The sequence below is a fragment of the Rhagoletis pomonella genome, unplaced genomic scaffold, assembly GCF_013731165.1.
Source record: "Rhagoletis pomonella isolate Grant_MI unplaced genomic scaffold, Rhpom_1.0 Rhpom_scaffold_00002, whole genome shotgun sequence".
Taxonomy (NCBI): Eukaryota; Metazoa; Arthropoda; class Insecta; order Diptera; family Tephritidae; genus Rhagoletis; species Rhagoletis pomonella.
In genome coordinates, this window is record NW_023458556.1 from 19422476 (window position 1) to 19436896 (window position 14421).

The 14421-nt window shown below is 32.8% G+C and overlaps 1 protein-coding gene across 1 annotated transcript in view; it reads left to right on the forward strand.

Annotated features, from left to right (window-relative positions):
- The window catches only part of LOC118733231 (low-density lipoprotein receptor-related protein 2), a gene marked incomplete at its 5' end in the record, with an annotated part of 525444 nt that overhangs the window by 63841 nt on the left and 447182 nt on the right, over nucleotides 1-14421 (forward strand). Inside the window, 1 exon segment of the mRNA XM_036462554.1 lies at nucleotides 9386-9458.

Genomic DNA, 14421 nt, shown 5'->3' on the forward strand with positions numbered 1-14421 from the left:
TTTTTTCTAACAGCGGTCGCCCCTCGGCAGGAAATGGCTAACCTACGTATTGCGTATTTCTCCAGTAGCCGTTCGAAGGTGGCGTAAAATTGTAGACCCCTTCATTTCATATACAAATCTGAGGAGAAGTTCAGCCAAACAGTTAGCCAAAGTATAAGCGTTAAATATTATTATTACTATTAGGTCAATCAACATGATTAAATGGCTAAATATGTACCTAAACTTTTTAAGCATTAAAAGCTTAACATTAGGTTGAGGCGATAAGTCTGTATTATATTTAATAACGATTTAAATATAAGTGCAATATTTTCGAATCGTGAGATCCAAAGGCAATTGTATTTCCTCTCCTTTTCTCGTTGGAATATTATCCAGTTTGTGTGATTATTGCCTTACCTAAACGCTCACTAAAAATTTAAATTTCCACACCGAGTGCTGAGAAATGGCCGTATTAAAAGCGAGTATTCTTTCTTACTGCAGCTTCTACGGAATTCATTGTAGGCGATTTTGTTTTGGAGTTGCTGCCATTCTGTCAATGAACGTTACAACCACTACAAGCGTCAAAACGTCAGGTTCCACTTCTAATGTGCTCTTCTGCAGATTGGGAAGAAACATTTCCCTTTATATAGTTCCAATTTGCGGTGAGATCGGATCGTCGGTTGAGGTCAAAGTGGAATCCTCCAACTCTTCAATAGCCTCGCTTTCGGGAACCAGGGCCCTAAAATGAATCTATTCGAGTTGACTACTAGCTGTATTCAAAAGAGTTCCTCCTTCCTTAACCAATTTTGATTTTGTTGTAGATGATGCCAGAGCCATAGTGGCTCCGGCTGTCAAAAAAAAAAAAAAATGGCGACCCATTCGCCTTAGCTGTTCTACTTCAATGAGCGATAGCTTCCGATGATAGGAAATATTTCTGCTTAGAAAACAATGCAGATCTTCTAATGCCCAGGGACTTAAAGAAAATGCTTGCGTGAAGTTGAACCGATGATGTATTCAGGCGGATGAGTAAATTTCCTCGTCCCAATTACAGGCAGATGGATGCCAAAAGGCCTGTGGAGTTCTATTTTAAGCCATGTATAATCAGTACCCTATCTAACCTTTAACTTAAATCAAGAGATTATTCTAAAATGGATCGACACACTGACGTCTGCACGTGACTTGATAGCGGTGATGACCAGACCAGTGAAATGTGACATAAGAAAGAGTGGATTTAGCATTGTTTTGTACATGTAAGGTAGTATTTTAAGGGAGTGACTCCACGTACTCACTTTTTAAATTCACATTTGTTTAACAAAATTAATTCAATGCCTGCTGAGTTATTTGATAGAACGAAGTTTGGAAAAGACAGAAGGGCTGACTTAAAATAGTAAAGCGCGGGTTCGACCCCTTAAGCATTGGATAAATATGCTTGAAAGCAAAGTTAACCTGTTTTAACTAAATTGGACGAGATAGTTTTCAGCACTCTCTACTCCTTTCTTGTGCCGTTTAATGGAAAGCTCTTCTCAGTGCTCGGCCATATTACCCACTACTTCCAATAAAGGGATACATGTCCATATAACATCTTTCTTTCGATTACAAAAACCGTTTTGAATTTAGCTACATTAAGTCTTATTTTGCTGTAATTGAAAAATAAAGTTATCTAAACAATGATTCAATTAAATTTACACAAGTTTATACACCCATACATATGCATGTATGTATGTGCTGCACTAAGGTGGTCCTAAGTTTTTTCCAGCCACCCCCTCGAACTGAAGAATATCGAAAATAAAGAGACCGGTATTTTTGTATTTTGAAATCGGTTAATATTCACCCGTGGCGTCGGGGCTTTGATGTTTTAGCTATATTTTACATTTTTTCAAAGAAACGCTATAAAATCACTAAAAATCAGGGACCGACAATATCAGTTATTTTTTTCGATGTTATAAAAGTCCGGGGCAAAATATTGTCGTCGAAGAAAGTTATCAATATTCCTTTGATCCCAGGTCCTCCTGGACAAGAATCCTGGATTCTTTCTTTTGGAACTTGTTTGGGAAAAAGTACAATAATAACTGAAAAATCCGGACTTTTTTTAAAATATACTCACAAAAAATGGGCTAAATATAGTAAGGCTGCGTTTTTTCACTCTGACGTCAGGATATTTTTAAGGACTTTGAAATTTTAAAGATATGATTAGTTCAAAAAATTATTTAAAAAAAAATCAGTGTAACGTACAATAACAATATGGGTAAAACCAATTAGGTTTACAAAGACGATTAAGTACTGAACATGCGCTTTTTAATTAATTTTATTTTGTTTAAGTTAATAAGGTTGAAGGACGAAACTCGAGGATGTGGTAGTTTGTATAGTAGACCTTAATATATGACTTATTCAAAAATAAATATTGTAAATTTTCTAGGATGAAATTTTAAAAGAAAAATTTCCATACCCTTTCGCCCTTAAGCACCAAAAAATTTAATATTTTTTAATTCTACATGATTTTCTTTTTTATTTGATAGCCACACTGTTATTCTTCATTGCACTGAAATTTTTTAATAATTTTTTGGATTAAGCATATGTTTGAAATTTCAAATTCCTTAAAGAAAAATTCTGACGTCAGAGTGAAAATTTAAAAAGTCAGTTTTACTATATTTTGCTCGTATTTTTGCGAATATATTAATTTTTGTCGCACGGTGTAACAGTTAAAATTGGCCAAATATTTTTTAGGGCAAAATTAAAAAAGATATTTTACCAAGTTTAAACGGTATTACTGGACTAAAAAAATAAAACTCTGGGTTGACCGATTATTTTATTTCCAATAAAATAAAAGTCCAAAAATAACTTTTTTCCAACTTGTATTATAAAAGATATAAAAGTTCGGGTCCCTCTTAAAAATAAGTATTTTTTTATCAAATAAGAATATTTCCCGTCAGAAATCTTCAAAAAAAATAAAATTACCTACGAACTATTTTCTCTTAACGGGCGTGATGTAGTTAGTTACGAACAAATAAAATAAAAAAATGTTTGTATATAGAAGATAAGATTGTCTATTTAAAAAAATAGTTAGAAAAATTTTAAAACTAAATATGCATCACAATTTTTTATTTTTAAAGATTCCTGAAGGGAAGTATTCTTACTTGATCAAAAAATATTTATTTTTAATGATTCGATAGTAATACCAAAAAAAATTTATTTCCCCCACCATGTAATTGGTAAATACATATTAACCGTTTTCAAAATAAAAAAAAAACTACGGGTCTCCTTATTTTTGATATTCTTCAGTTCCCAGGGATAGCAGCGGGAGAATTCCAAATAGTAAATTTTCCTGTGAATGTTTGTATCACCCTAATGCACATACATATATAATTTTGCTAATGATTACATGCAGCTTCAAAGTAAATAAACCTATTGTTAGTGTAGCTTAAATAAAAAGCTACATGAAGTCTATCATTAACGCAGATAATACGATAATAACAATAGTTTCCAGACAAAGAAATAAAATACAACGAGGATAGGCAAGAGAGAGAGAGAGAGAGATAGAGAGAACAAGCGCGCATTTCGGCGCTTTAGCTTGAGGGCGTTCGAAAAAAGCTATTATCAAACTTATAGCATTTTGACACGAAATGCTGAAGGTAAATATGAGTATTTTATAAATACATACGTATGTATGTATATGTGCAATACTATATACATACATATGTACATGTTTTTGTACTACATACATACGTATGTGCATAGATTCGTATATAGTTAGGTATTTGGTAAACTCGTGAACATCCATTCAACGATTCAATAGCTCGTTAGCGATCCCAACGAACTAACAAAAGTATGAAAGATGTAGTGAGCTAGCTACCCGCTTTTGTAAAGCCTCAAAAAAAAAAAAACAGAATTAGTATAATGAAAAGTAAAAGGAAGCACAACAAGAAAATAAGAAAAACTAGTTAGTTGCTTAAGTACTTCCGCTTGTTTAGGAAACTTTTGTCTGCTCATTGCGCAAAATACCAGATATGAAGAAAAAAGCAGCTAAAGACGTTGTTTGCTAAATGATGAACGAAACAAACGTGAGCTGATAGTAGAATCTCACGCAATGATGGCACAGTTATAGGAAAATCGGTAAGAGGTAGATAAAAGTTTAGAAAAAATAAGCAAAAATGATGATGATGCAGACGATGGATGACAAGAAAGTGCTGAATAAAGAACAAGTTGAAACGGTGAACTAAGTAAGTATGTTGAGGCGCGTAAAGCCGAGTTGAGCTATACACAAAAGAGAATCTAAACTGGAGCAAAAATGAACTCCATTTAAAAAGAGCAAAACAAAAAAAAAACACATAAAAAAATGCTTAAAACTTCTAATCGGAAAACGTCTAAAAACAAAATAGTGCTTAGTGATGGCGGCAAGAAAGAGTGACTAAAATAAAAAAAAAAGTCTGGTATATTTAAAAATAAAAGTCTAGGTATAGAAACAAGCATAAGAAATACTAAGCAATTTAACAATAACACCAACAATAGTGTAAAACAAGAAACAAAACTAAAAAAGAAACATAATCAACTTCAGCAAAAAATAAGCACAACAAATGATTGTAAAGTAACAATGACAACACAGGGGATAAAAGAAAGCCAACGATTTACTATGAACTTTAACGATTTACAACGGAAAAGTCAAAAATATTACGAAATTGCAACATAAATACAAGCGCGCATAACAATCCATACATACAAACATGCCCGTACACGCACAAACTTGCATACGGTGTTTTTATAGCCGTGTAGGAAAGAATTTTTTATTACCAACCTTGCAGTATATTTTGTGTAAATACAATACTAAAAATTTGAAAAGTTTTGGAATATGTATCACTTAAGCAGTATTATTTTGTCTAAGTGCCGCTTTCTTAAGTAGGTTTTAAAATTTATTTGGCTCTCCAAAAAATTTTTTCAGAACAAAATCTGTGTTTCAAAAAAAGGGCAGATAAATTTAAATACCTAGTTTAGAAACCCGTACTAAGCCGAGGATAGATTTGTATATGGGGCATTCCATACCAAAACGGACGGGGTTCACACTTCATGTGTTTGATTTGTTTAAAATTTTTAGGCTTGCTGCATAAACATAATTAATAAATGAATATGAAGTTTGAGCTTGATTAATACATTTTTAAGAACTTTACAGCACAAAATCAAAAACAAATCGATTTAATAGTTTTCCAAATATCTCTCACGCATATGCACATCAAAATTCTCCAAGAAAATGAATATTTAAAATTTTTTTTCTTGAAAAATTTCTCACATACAAATTTTTTAATAAAAAAAAATAGTTTTTGAAAATATGCCATCTCAAAAAAAAAAAAAAAAAAAAAATCACAATCGTAGCTCTGAGTATTGCGCAATATTTAAGTATAGTATTATGGGATCCACTCTACAATAATTTAAGTTATTAATTTTCCTTTTATACCGAAGTTGAGTAAAACGAGTACATTACAAATTTACAAATTTTTTAAGTTTTTTTTAGATTTTTTTTTTTTTAGTACGCAATCTTGTAGCCCATTAAACCAAAAGCAAGTTTTAGGCTACTGCAAAATTGCATTGATTTTTAATATTTTTTATGTTGACGGCTTTTTACACTTTTTTCTTATGCATAGTTATGGAAGAAAATGCGCAAAACCATTTTCAAAGAAAATTAAAAAAAAACTACCATCAATTTTGCAATCGCTTAAAACATGCACTTTATTATACTAAACTTTAATGGGCTACACAACTGCTTGCTCGAAAAAATTAAAAAAAATAAATGAAAAAATTAGTTAATTTGTAATGTACTCATTTTACTCCACATCACATTTAATTTTTTAAATAATTGTTGGGTTTAATCATATCTTTAAAATTACAAAGCGCTTTAAAATAAATGCTGACGTCATAGAGGAAACATAAAAATGCCACTTTAAATAAAAATGTAGGTTCCAAACCCATTTATTTATTATTTATTTTATGGTAGGAGAGCTTCTCAAACAATATAAAAACAATTTTTTCGATTTATGTTGTTAAAAAGTAATGAATATCTAAATACCGAAAGTAATCCCGGGATACCGGGATTGTGATAACGACATACCGAAAATGCCGGGATCGTAAAAAGCGAAAAAATTAACATCCCTAATGTACATATGTATGTACATATAATGTAGGTGAATGCTTACACATGTCCAGCAAATAGGGACGTTGAAAGGATACACAAACATACAGCTTTAAAAATGTTATATTTTTTACACAAATTCTTGTATGAGCACGCTAACAACATCATTATTTTACTATATGTACGAGTAAATATGTATGTATGTATGTAGTTGGCATCGATGGCATGCCGGCTAGTCGCTAAGTCAATCGTGGTATAGAAGAGCTCTGCAACTGGGAAGGAATAAAGTGGTGAGCCCATGATTTGGCTAAGCGGTTGGATGACGGTGGCTGCAATGTTGTGGAAATTCACTAGCAAATAACCGAATGGCTGCTTGGCTGCTTGGTCTGCACTACTAAGTATACGTATTATACACAAACTAGTTGTTGACTATTTGCGAGTATTGAAAAACGAAAAGGTTGACTACAAAGCTAGGGCGCTCGTCTCATTGCTGCTCTCTCGCCTAGCATACCCAGGGGCCTGGGGAATTATGGCACACAATTCGCAACGAACAATGACTGCGACTCTATGTGTTTGTGTGTGTGTGTGTGTGGAAAAAATAGCATAACAATTTTGAACCCAAACAAATCTGGAGCGACAATAAATGCACAAAAGGCAGCAACTAAGTAAAAAAGGCGATATGAAATTGCACTGCGCGCTATAAAATCGGTGCAGCGTTAAAACGAAAATGTGCAACAGGATGGAAAGAGTATAAGCATAAGCAACGAAGCAAAAAAAAAAAAAAAACAACCGAAAAATAGTCAACAGTACCAACTTATTTCTTGTTCATAGCCATATTTTGTTCCCTCACGGCTGTGTTACAAATAAAATTAGTGCAACAAATGTTCACAGTGCAACATGTAATGCTCACATACTAATACTAAGAAAAAATGGGTTTGCGCACATTTGCAACAGCACCTAGGAAATGAATAACAACAAAGTAAAATATTTACCTAAAATTTAACGAGTGACAAAGTTAAAAAATTGAACGGCCAGAAAACTATCAAACTTCGCCTGGCAACTTCATATCGTCCTGTAGTCCGACTTACATAAAAGCAAGTATACATTAAGGTAGTCCTTCAAATATGAAAATTACTTCCCCCAAATTTTTGTGCTATGTCCAATATGAAGAAATCCGTGAAAATTTCCATATAAAAAAAAAAATTAAAAAAAATTTAATTTGGACTTTAACCAGCTATAACTCAGCGAGTTTACGATTTTATATGAATAACTTTTAATAGCAACGTGCGAAAGTAACTTTTACACACAAGAAACCTATATAATCGTTAAACTGTGAGCCAAATATAGTAAAGCTGTGTATTTAATTTTTCTGTGTTTATTAAAAAAATAAAATAAAAATAGACTAATATACACACGACCACATCCTTGAATTTCGTCCTTGTAACTTTATTAGCTAACGAAATGGCATTTTCAGTACGTCCTTGTCCACCAGAATTAATTTTTTTTAATTCTACGAAATTTTCTCCTTCATTTGGTACCCATTTAGTACATTTCACTAAATTTTTTAAATAATTTTTGGAATTAATCTTACCTTTGAAATTTCAAAGTGCTTTAAATAAAAACCATGACGTACGAGGGAAAAACTAAAAACTCAGCTTAAAAATGTTTGGGCCATAGTTTCGTGAGTATATTGATTGTTTCGTTTGGTTTTTTTTTGCCGCATGGTGTAATTTGCCAGCAGATTAGATTTCAAGTAAAAATTGTTTCCAGTTTTCGCGTTTAAAAAAAAAATTAAAATTTTTTCTAAATCTGCTCAAAATTTTGATATTTTTGTGGATGTCTTTTTCATACGTAGAAACTAAATAAAGGATCACCTTAATATATATATTTATATATAGATTCCGCTAGCTCATTTCTTAGCAGCAAGTGCGTATCCTTGTTGATAGAATACGATCATAATTATTACCAGATATAGAAAAAGAGAAATTGTTTGGGTTCAAATGCAACATTTTTTGTAGAAACGAAAACTCCATTAGTGAGTTACCTGAATTCGAAAATTTATTAATATATATTTTACTTATTAAATTTAAATTTAAAAATCCATATAACCAATTAGCCTGCCATAACTGCCGAAATTCGCGAGAAGAGTGCTGTATTTCGAAAACAGATGTCGCTAAATGATGACTTTTCCCCAAAAAATTCAATTTGAAAGTATGCTAGCCATTCCCCAAATATCTAATTTTTAAAAATCATCAGAATGTGCCTTACGATTAAGGTTTAAGACTAGGCCTCCACTTTTATGGTAAGGACCAACGAGTCGTTAGTGGGAAACTAACGGATCAGGTAAAGTTACCTAATCCGATGTTTTGCCTGTACGGTCTACTTTACAGTGAAGTGGTACTTTTAGAGTCACGTAGAGTAATTTGCAGCGTTCATGCCACAAATTTTGCATATAAAACTCCTTTCGATTTGAGAAGGAAGTAAACGCTACGTACGTCAAATTAAAATAATTCACTTTGTGTATGTATTCACATTAGGGTGGTCTAAAAAGATTAAAGTCGAAATTTTAATACCTTAGTATTGTTCTATATCGAAAAACGTAAACCCCAATTTTTTTATTTTGAAATCAAAAATATTTAGAGGTCGCTCAAAGCGCTCCAGGTTTTTCATGTGTTAATATGGGGATAACAAGTTTTCGTAGAAATGGTATAGAATTCTTGAAAATCAATATTTTTCCATCGGTAAACTCTGGTTTTCTTCAGGAGACTTTCAATTATAAAAGCCAATTGTTTATTTAACAATTTTTTTTAATACCCACAATTTTTTATTGGTCCCCCCATTGCTTTTTTCGGGGTTTTTGGCGGACCTATAAATTATAGCTACTATAAAAAAATGGTTAAGTAAACACTTGGGTATTATTATTGGGAATCTAGTGTAGAGAAACAGATTTTGCCGATGGGAAAGTGAATTGAATTTTTAGAATTCTATACCATTTCTAGGAAGTTTTTTTCCCCCATATAAAATACATGGTAAACTTTGAGCGCTTTGAGCGACCTGTAAATATTTTTTGATTTCAAAATAAAAAAAAATATGAGTATATCTTTTTCGGTATAGAAGAATGCGAGGGGGTGAGAGCGTAAAAATTCCAACTCTAATTTTTCACATGCATTTTTGGACCGATATTGATTTACATACATACATACATACATATGTTAATTATTTGTTTACATATTTTTATGGAAAAGTTTATCAAAAACAATTTAATTAGGTAGCTTTTTTTCTATATTCTTTCAGATTGCAATGATTTTACTCATAAATGAAAACTGTCTAGAAATTGATTGCCAAGCTAACGAACAAATCGATGAAGGTAAGCAGTATTTTATATTTAATCTGCTCTGCTACCCTTGTTTAACTACTATGTCCTCCCAAAACGATAGCTTCCGATTATATCTTCTATATATTAATACGATAACATAAATTTTGTCTCCGTTCGTTTGGCGATTCTACCGAACCGATTTCAAAACCAAGAACACCGTTGGAAAGGCATTTTTCCGTAGTTGAGCAGAGTTTTTATGGTTTCACAATTGGTTGAAAATTACGGCCAAAACAGTCGTTTAAACATTTTCGAATTGTGTGTAGATGTTGCTGCAACATGTTCAATTTGACATGTTTCGCCTGTTGTTTCACTACACATTTGAAATTAAGCTTTGAAATAAAGTCAAATATGAAGATGAAGAAATAAATGATAACGATGAAGTAAAAAAAAGAAGGCAGAAGTGAAGATAAAGACGAAAATGGAGACAATGACAGATACATAAGAATTAGGGTAACTGAAAGGGTAAGAACATTTCTTGAATTTATGAAGTGAAACTTCTTTAGCGGCAGTTGGTTGGTTGGGAGTAAATTGTCAAATTCTAGGGGAATAATGCACTTGGAAATGGTTCTCTGCGGTTTAGCGGTTTGAGAATAAAAAAAAAAAAAAACAAAGATGACTAGAGGTACAGGCAAAAACGAAGATCAAAGTAAATTTAAACACTTTAAGGTAAAGGTGACCAGGAATATGCAAAAATAAAGATAAATATGAGGATGAGGATGAAGATCGATATTGTTATCGATATAAAACTCGAGATTTTTATCGATATAATAATCGCTATTGCTATCGATAAAATAATCGTTATTGTTATCGATACTGTTATTAATTAAATAGCCGCTATTGTAATCGATATAATAATCAATATAATAATCGGTATAGTTATCGATACAATAATGGATATTGTTATCGGTATGATAATCGACTAAATAATTGATTTTGTTATCGATTTAGTCATCTATATTGTTAACAATATTTACAATAATCGATACTGATGATTGTTATGTTTATCGCTCAATTAATCGATTTTACAATCGTTGTATTTTTCTATATGTATATGGATATTGTTATCGGTATTTTTATCAACACAGTTATCAACAGGGTTATCGATATAATAATCGGAACATGGAATGTGATCACATTACATGACATCACATCACATTATATCACATGATATGAAGAGGCATCACATGATATTACATCACATAATATGATATCACATAATATGATATCACATCACACGACAAGTCGTGATATGACATTATATATGACATGGTATGACATGACATGGCATTACATGACGTAGCATCACATGATATGACATCATATGGTATGACATGACATCACAGGATATGACAACACATAACATGAAATCATATCACATCACATAAAATCACGTCACATCTTATCACCTCATCGCACCTCATCTCATCTACGTGAATAGAAAAAGAAAAGGATATAAGCAAAGATGTGAAAGATAAAAACAAAGATGAAGACCAAGGTAAAGTTACCGATTTCAAAACCAAAAACACCGTTGGAAAGGTAATTTTCTGTAGATGAGGAGAGTTTTTATAGTTTCGAAATTGGTTGAAAATCGTCGTTTAAAAATTTCCATATTTGTGTATGGTTGTTTTTGCAACCTGTTCAATTTAAGCTGTTTCGCATTTTGTTTTACTTCGTATTTGAAATTAAACTTTGAAATAAAGTTGAATATGAAGATGAAGAAACAAGTGATAACGATGAAGACAAAAAAAGGCAAAAGTGAAGATAAAGACAAAAATTGAGATAAAGGCGAAAATGGAGATAATGAGAAGTACATAAGAATTAGGTTAACAGAGTTGAAATTTTCCGATAGGAATCGAAATAAAATCAGCCATAAAGGTTACTGAAATTTATCGAATCATCGAAGTTTATAATTATCGAAATTTATCCATGCTTATTAAGTTATCGCAACGTATCGAATTATTCAAACTGATCAATGTTTATTGAGTTGTCGAAATTTATAGACACAGAAACTTAGTGGTCCAAATTTACGGATAGTTATCGAGCTATAAAAACGTGTGGGATTAACAAAATTTGCCAAGTTAAAGAAATGTATCAAGTTATCGATATTTATTGAATTATCATTATTTATAGACTTAACGCAATATATCGAGGTGTCGTAATGCATGGAGTTCTTTCAACTTACAGAGTTATCGATAATTATTGATCTACTGAAATTGGTTGGTTCAACGAAGCGATGTTTATGGAAAGTTCAAAATATATCGATTTATCGAAATTTCAAGGTTATATAAGCTTATCGATTTATCACTGCTTATCGAATTTAATCGTCTTAACAGAGTGTAACGAGTTATCAAAATGTTTAGATAGTTTTCGAAAAATGTGGAGATGTCAAAAGTAAAAATTTATAAAGCTATCGAAAGTTTTTACATTTTTGAGTTATCGAAATTTATCGAGCCATCGAATTTCACAGTTATCGAAATTGGTCGAGTTAACGAATTTTGTTGAGTTATCGAATTTTAGTGTTCTTGAAATTCATCGAACTATCGATATGTATCAAATCATTGAAATTTAGCGATAAACTTGAATGTATCGGGTCAATTCCAAGTCCTGCCGATTTCCTCCAAAAACCTTCTCAGATAAAAAAAAAATGTGTTACGTTTTAGCAGAAGATTTTCCGGTTAGTTAATTTGTACCGTATAAGTTGTGCTACGTGTTAAGTTAGAAAACCTCTCCAAGGCTTCTAAAACTAGAAAAACTGTCCAATTTCGACAGTGACTGGCACTCTAGTTTTTGTTATTCATTCAGAGATGTAAAAACAAACAAAAAAATTATAATTCAAAACTTAAAACCCTATGTAACTTTTTTCGAATTAAATGAGTGCAAATATGTAGTTTGGTTACGGCATAAGTTTACTTTAGAAGTCCATGCTGCGATGGTAAAAAAAAAATATTTGTAACCGGCGAATACAGTTTCCAGTTCAGTTTTTGTTAATTTATTTTTTAAATGTTTTGATTGCAAAATGTGAGGTAATGCTCAGAACAGGCCTGAAAGAGAACATAATTTTGCTACAAATAAACTTTGTGGTATTTAAAAAAAGTAGTTAGTGCCATTACACACTTTCCGGTGTCCGATTACCCGGTAACGGTTTTGCCGGCGCTGGCCTAATATTTTTGTATTGCTTGTGACTTATCACATTTTCTGTGATTATTTTGGACTTAGCAAATCAATCGCATCACAGAATATAAACGGTTAAAAATAGTAGTAGGTCTTTTAGAAAATGATACTCCTTTAATGGTTCACGCTCCTTGCATCAAAATATAATATTTTAGAAGAAATGGACTCAGCAAAGTTTTTTCTATGCCAGCGCTATAATTTTATGCATCCACTTTATCAACTCCTCACCAACTCACTTGCATAGATAAGCTGGCAGATCATAAGCTCCAGCAGGTTTGGTGCCAATCGCACCTTCTCATCGTCGGGCGGTGGCACACCGACTGCATCGCCATTGGTCTCGGGTCTCGGGTTCATCTTCTCGAATAGTTTCAGCGCTGTTACCATGCAACAGGACAGGCAAGTTTTCCCACCATAATTAAGATATTTTTAGGACATCCGTTACTAAGACGCCGTGCTTGTTCTGACAGGAGTTCGACGTGGTCTTAAAACCTTCTGTAAGTCGCTTACAATGCAACTTACGGACTCTCTTTTTTTGTTATGAACAATACGATTCGCTTCGGTCTTTAGCTGCCTATTGGCGGCATCTTTTTCGCTGAAGCGGCATTGCACTCCTGGTCTTTTGGACTCGCTGAAATCCAATTACTTGTATAGAAGTCGTACGTAGGAATCGAAGGATATAGTCCGACGTCTGCTTCCACAAATCGGTTTGTTCAAGAGCGCTCCCTGAGATCAGGCCAGAGAGTCGGATATCAAATTTGCCGGCTGCCTGTTGGGATTACAACCCTTCAACGTTGGTACAGCCAGTCAACTCAGTTTTAGTGGAGGCTAATCGTGACACTACCATAGCATTCCTTTGATGGCGGTCATGTCAACCACGGCGGTACATCAACCAGCCTGGCAGGCTGGCACCCTTTCCATTAAGAATCAGCGATCATCGTCAAAAGAAAAAGGTTTCATTTGAGGCTTCTTTGCCCTAGTGTGCCGAATTTCAAGTGAAAACTTTTAAACTGCTTTCCAAAACTTAATGAATTAAGTATATAAAAATACGTAATAAAAACAATAGCAAATCTCTTTTACGACTGTTAAACATTTAATTAAAATAATCGTTAAAGCCAAATTTACATCAGTAAAATCGTCCAAATTTTATTGCTTTTGATGAATCGAAAGTTTTGTTAATAGCCACACAAACAGTTTTTTCAAACGAAATAAAATGCATACATACATACGGTGACCATCCGTTCTGTATTATACGGGATAGAGCTCTCCTTTGAAAGGTATCCTACAAATTTGTGAAGTTAATATAAGGATGCCGTTTCAGGCCAATTAAAGAAGCCTTTAAAACACGTAAAATTTTGTGGAAAAAATTTGTAAAGTTATTTTTTGTCCCGTATTTGGCTCCCATAAATATGGTCACCGTATACAGAAATACATCAATAGCTTAATGCTAATACAAATAAATTTATTGCTGTGTAAAAAGTATGCAAACTTAAGTCAATACTTAACCATTGCCATAGCAAAAAAAAAAATGGAGGAGAATATGCCACATGACTTTCTTCGTCTCTTTCTACGTATTTATGTATTTCTATGCCAGCAACGATTTACACGCTTCACTCAACACAGCCACAAGTACTAGCCAACAATAGAAGACCAACCAACAACAACAACAACAACAACAACCGCCAACAGCTAGTTTAAGCCACTGCTGACTAGTTGGCTTGCTGGCTGTCTTGATGGCGAGTTAGCAGGCACCAAGAGGCAGCGAAAGAAAAAATGGAAAAACAGG